The sequence below is a fragment of the Eubalaena glacialis genome, chromosome X (genome assembly GCF_028564815.1).
Source record: "Eubalaena glacialis isolate mEubGla1 chromosome X, mEubGla1.1.hap2.+ XY, whole genome shotgun sequence".
Classification (NCBI taxonomy): Eukaryota; Metazoa; Chordata; class Mammalia; order Artiodactyla; family Balaenidae; genus Eubalaena; species Eubalaena glacialis.
The window spans coordinates 80357828-80363827 of NC_083736.1; the positions used below are offsets into that span (position 1 = coordinate 80357828).

Sequence of the window (6000 nt, forward strand, 5' to 3'; positions counted from 1 at the left end):
GCCTGGATTAGAACGCAGGTTTTTGCTCTGAACTCCCATTCTTTCTGCACGCTATCTCTGATCATAAAAAAATTAAATCAATAATTAGGGGAAAAAAAGATAAAAGAAAAAATGTCCCCATGTCACCAAATCCTCAATTTCTTTCATGATACAGTAGTGACTGGTTGTACATGGCTATTCCAATGTAATTAATTTAATATTTTAATTTAAAATTAATTAAAATTGAATAAAAATCCACTTGCCTGATCACACTAAACTTCAAGTGGTCAATAGCTACAGTGGCTAGTGGCTACTATATTGGATAGTGCAGATATAGAACATTCCTATTTGGCATCACTGCCTGAATGTATAGGTAAAAGGAAATTTTATATTTGAAGTGTTTGTTAGTACTTTTGATAAATATTTTTGACTTATTTTGATAAATGTTTTTTTAATGTTAAGTCATTAATATTTTCATGTTTTTACTTAAAATTATAATCCCTCTCTGCCATTAAAAAGAGTAGATTATAGTGTTTTTTAAAGGTTTTAAGTAATCTGCTTATTTCACTGGTTCGACATTCCTGAATGTACAAGTTCTAAAGGGAAAATTGGATCTTTTTCAGCACACACAAGTATTTTCATAAAATTAATTTTTACCTTTACAATCAGATAGATCCAAGCAGTTAAGACTGTTGGGGTGCAATTCTCCATGGTGTTTCTACACATCTTGTGACAGTATTTGTCCTAGACTATCCTTTCAAGGACATTTGTATAGCAAACAGCCTTGGAAGATAGAGGGCCCTCCAGAGTGGAGGATGGATTTGTTTCCTCAGCAGGTTAATAAAGATTGCATTTCCTTCTGAGGCAAAAGTTGGTCAGGTTTGGTAGAATTTCCCTTTCTAAGACTGGGGGTTTCCTTAGCTTGGGGTAACTTGGCTGTTACAGAAACCCACTGTATGTGCAGCACCCTCCTGGTTGAGTTGAGTGTTGGGGGGCAAGGGGAACTGATGTCAGTGAAGCTCATGCTGCCTGCTGGGCCCTGACTAAGTCCTGTCTCTAACCCAAGAGTCTGTGTCATTCTGCCAGCCTCCATTGGCTCACATGTAGGCTTGCAAGCTGGGTAAAATCTTAGACCATACACAGTTCTTGAGAAAGCATAAGACAAATGAGTGCTAATAGGTATGTCCTGAGAAGCAGCCTACAATCCAGAGTGGGAGAGAGGCAGACAACAAAGATGATAGGGATTGAAGGAGTGGGAGGTGGAGAAGACTGGGAATAAAACTCATCATTTTATTTTGTAACAACTCCAAATCCATTTAATTTTGCTGGTTAAATATGGACCTCAAGATAGAGGATGTTACCAAACCAAACTTGGGGCTGTTCTCCTGCTTGCAGTAAAGCCAGTCTACTGTCACCGGGTTGCAGAGAAGGAAAGTGCAGCCTTTATTTTAAGGCTCCAGACAAGGAGTCTAGGGTAGCTAATGCTCAAAAAACCTGATCTCCCCAGTAGCTTTCAGGAAAGCATTTTTAAAAGCAAGATGAAGGAGGGGAGTCGCAAGATGTATGATCAGCGCACAATTAACAAAATTACACAGGCCATTTTTTTTTTTCAAAGCTGGATATATTTTATTTATAAATAACATTTAGGTACAGAGGTTAATCAGATATTCTCCAAGATCCCCAACGTACTAGCACAGACACACCAGAGAGGAAAGAGAACGTGTTTATGTGTTTCTGACATACGGCAGCAAAATCCAAGGCTGGTTATATCCAGACATCTCAGTAAACAGAGTACCAGATCACTTGCAAACTACAAGCATTGGGTTTATTTTGTTATTTGTTAATTAGGATGTATGATCAGCACACAATTGGATGTATGATCAGTGCACAATTTTTTTTTTTTTTAGGTCCTTGTTAAAATTTTATTAAATTTAAATCTGGATCTTCTGGATGGATACCATGATAAATGCACACACTTTTAGAGGTGTAATTCCTAAGTATGTTAGAGGGAAACTATATTTTAACATTGTTAAATCTGAGGGAAGTACATTTATTTTGGAAAACATATCAAACAAACTTCTAGGACTTTTCATATCAGCTACACATGTAAAGTTTATAAGTCATCACTCAGGTCCCTAGAAGAAGAAAATGAACAAAATGAAAAAGATCATCTTTTCTTGGATGCATTAGAGAACTGAGGTCTAAGCACAAACAGATTCATCAAATTCTGGAGGCACAGATGTGTACAGAGTCACAGATGAGACTTGCCAACCTGAAGCACAAGCTTCTGGAGCCATCACAGGGTAGCTCAGATTAAATGGTAATTTTGCCAAATTCTTGGAGGTGGAGTGTGGACTTTGAGAAGGAAAACATCCTGGTAACTAAAGTCAGGTGTCCACACTTCTCCATAGGTTGTGTCTCCAGGAACCCTACCAGGTTTTCACAGTGAAAACCAAGAAACTTCCCACTGTGGCTCTGTCAAGAGTGAGGAAGAGATTTGTTGATGGTGAGGTAACAGCGTGGTGTTACAGAGGTTAACATCAATCCTCAGGCTCCATTAGGTCTGCGTCTACATGCTCATGGTCAGCAAGTAGTTAACTTCTTCCATTTGGTGGGGGTTTAGCACCTGTAAAACAACTCAGTATCTGCCTCAGATACTGTTATCTATGTATTCCAGGGAGGAACTAAGGATTCCATGACTGTCATGGCTGATTTACTGTTTAAATTGTTACCAGTTCACCTGGCCCAACTGCTACTTTTGTCACTACATGGTCACATCCTTTCAATCATTAATTCTTGAGTCAGGCTTTTGTGACTCAGGGGAGTCCTGAGAGACTATGGCTTTTCTGTAGACAAGAGGCAGGCAGAGGACCTGGGGGGAGCGTCTTGCCCAGTTACAAGGATATTGGTTAATACTAATCTTGGTCAAAATCAACACCCAAAGTTTCTTCAGAATAAAGTGGATACCTGACTAGCTTTGTAATCTTCATTGTTTTTCCTCACCATTGTCAGTTCTAAAAGACTCACATTAAAAATTATCTCTTTGGTTGGTGGAACTGCTCTCCTTCTCCTAAAGCCACCACCCCCTTGTTCTTGCTTTCCTAATGCTAAATCAATAAAGAAATCTTTTAGTTAAAACTGGATTAAAACTGGTCTCACATTCACCCAAACCCCCAACCTTACCCCCATTCACTAATCCCTCCTCCACCCTTGCCTCCACCTGCAGACTTGCTCCACCGCCTTCACACACCCTGATATATAGGAGGTGTTACCACATATGCCCAGAGGATGGGGAGCCCTCCTTTCAGAGAAAGCCAACAAAAGGTAACCAATTAAACTGCCAGCTTTAATAAGGCAATGGGATTATCATTTATTTTTAAATTGCATGTCGTATTTCTTAGTCCATTCCCGAGCAATTCTGTCATACCTCCTCCTATCCTTTGTGTAGATCTTAGCAATTTCCGGAACCAAAGGATCATCTGCGTTGGGGGCGCACAACAGGGAGTAAATGGATAACAATACTTTGGAAATTGTCAGTGCTGGCGACCACTCAGATCTAAGGATGTCCAGGCAGATGTTTCCGTTTCTGTTAATGTTTGGATGGTAAATTCGGGTGGTGAATGCGATCTTGGGTGGTTTGAATGGGTAATCGGAGGGAAATTGGATCTTTAGGAAGAAGACTCCTCCCTGGTAGGGGTTGTCATTGGGCCCCATTATGGTCGCTTGCCAGTGGAACATATCATCCCCCACTACCCCTGCTGAGCTCTGGGCGGGGGGTGGGGGTGGTGGGGGTGGGGTCGCGGGACAGGTCGAGGAGCTCCTTGTGGATGCGCTTTAAGGCCATCATCTGTGACATGTGGCCAATCCTTGGCGCTGGGCCTGGCAACAGGTAGAAGGCGACGGCGGTGATCACGGGGTGGGAGGAACGGTGACAGACGCGCAGGTAGATGGGTGGACTGAAGGCCGGCTGCGGGGTCGAGGGGGGCGTCGTGGGAGGCGGATGGTGGCAGAGAGTGGGAGAGTGGGACTGAGGAGGGAGTCGGGCGCTCGACCACACTTGATGCTCTACTGAACGCTAGTAGCTCGTGGCCACCGCTTCCTCCTCGGCGCTGTCCTGAGCTGGAGGGCACGCAGCCCGGAGGCCACGCCGCCCTAAGACACGGCCGCCCGGAGACACCGCTAGTGCCGCCGCCCGGAGACACCGCCGCTCCTGCTCTGGGCCGCCAGGCGGGGACCCGCTTAGTGAGGTCACAGGGGCCACGTTGATGAGGCGGCGCGGCGTCTCCCAGGGCGGGTACCGCAGGGGCGACGGGGTGGGGTGAGGTGGGCAGGGTTTACGTTAGAGGGGGGAGGGGCGGGGAAGTGAAGGAGGAAGGGACGGGGTAGGGGGGCGTGGAAGGGGGCGGTGGCATGGAGGGGGGTAGGGGGTACAGGGGTCTGGGGAGGGATTGGGGGGTGGAGGGGCCGGGGCTCACCCAGCGCCGGCGCTCTGGGCTGGCATGTTGAGCCACACCCACTGTCCACCAATGAGAGTTACCTGAATAAATAAGAGCGGTTCAAGGAATTCCTCTCCAACCCTCAATAACACAGATTCAGCATCCCTTAACATTTTACCCCGTCAGCTTTATATTAATTAATTCTCTGTCTGTCTCTCATATATATATGTATGTATGCACACACACACACACACACACATATACACATACACTTCTGAGTGAGTTACATACATCCTGACCTTTACTTCCAGATACTTCTTTGTGTATTTCCTAAGAGAGACATTCTTTTATATGATCAACTTTAGCAAATTTAACATCATTACAATACTTTTATAAATTTTTTTTAATTGAAGTATAGTTGATTTACAACATCATGTTAGTTTCAGGTGTACGACATAGCTACTCAACATTTTTACAGATTATACTCCATTAACTTTTTAAAGTAATGTTTCATAACGTTTTGGTAAATTCATTTTTTATGAAGAAATAAAGCCTTCAAAAATTCATTGCGGGGCTAAAATCTCTTTAATTTTTGAAAAACTTCTGACAGGAAAAGGAGGAAGGAAGGAAACCAGTACTCTATCTGGTATATATAATCATTAAATTTAACATCTATAAAATACTTTAATATCCATATTCCAGTTATGTCAATTGACATGTAGTGTCCTTAAAACTTATTTTTAAACCCCTCCAGTACAGAATCCAACCTAGGATCAAGTATATTGCGTTTAGTTGTTGTCTCTATTTAGTTTCCTTGAGTCTGGAACATTGCTGCAGCCTTTCTTTTATGACACTGACATATCTGAAGAATTGCTGGGGGGGCGGGGAACACACCTTTCCCTAGTCACACTTCCCAGTCTTAAAACTGTAACTTCAGTAAACCTAGATAATATGGGAGAGAGCAGGAGGAAAAAGGGAAAAGAATGACTGCTCAGATTTGTATTTTGAATGCTGTAGTAAAGTTGTTTAAATACTTTATGATGTGTGTTATATTAGGATGCATTCTCTATTGCTTTTTGTAAGATGAATGAACTTATCTCACCCACAGGAAGTTTGTATTCTCTAATCCTCTTTGAAAAGATGAGAAACTGACAAGTCTTTTGTTGACAATGATTACATTTCCAAGAAACTAAGAAAGAAATAGAAGGCCATGTTGTATGGATTAGTTGATTCTGATTTTAGATTAAGATATATCTATATATTTATCTGTAAATGTATATATATATATATATATATCTTAATCTGAAATTAGAATCAATTTATGTGTGTGTGTATTCTCACCATTGAAAGAAATGTTATTTGAGTAAAATTGTTAATGTGAAGTACTTTACAGACTTACACCTTCTTTTTTAGTTTCCTATGCTGTTATAACAAAATTACACAAACTGGCTTAAAACAACAGGAATTTATTTTCTTATGGATCTGGAGGCAAGAAGTCTGAAATCCTGGTGTCAGCAGAGCTCTTTCTCTCTTGAAACCTCTAGGGAAGAACCCATCCTCGCCTCCTCCTTGCTTCAGTGGTCCC

General features: G+C 42.0%; 1 pseudogene; it reads right to left on the reverse strand.

Moving 5' to 3' along the window:
- Positions 1-3345: 3345 nt before the first annotated feature.
- On the reverse strand, positions 3346-3823 carry LOC133081828 (ubiquitin-conjugating enzyme E2 D2-like; annotated as a pseudogene).
- Positions 3824-6000: the final 2177 nt, after the last annotated feature.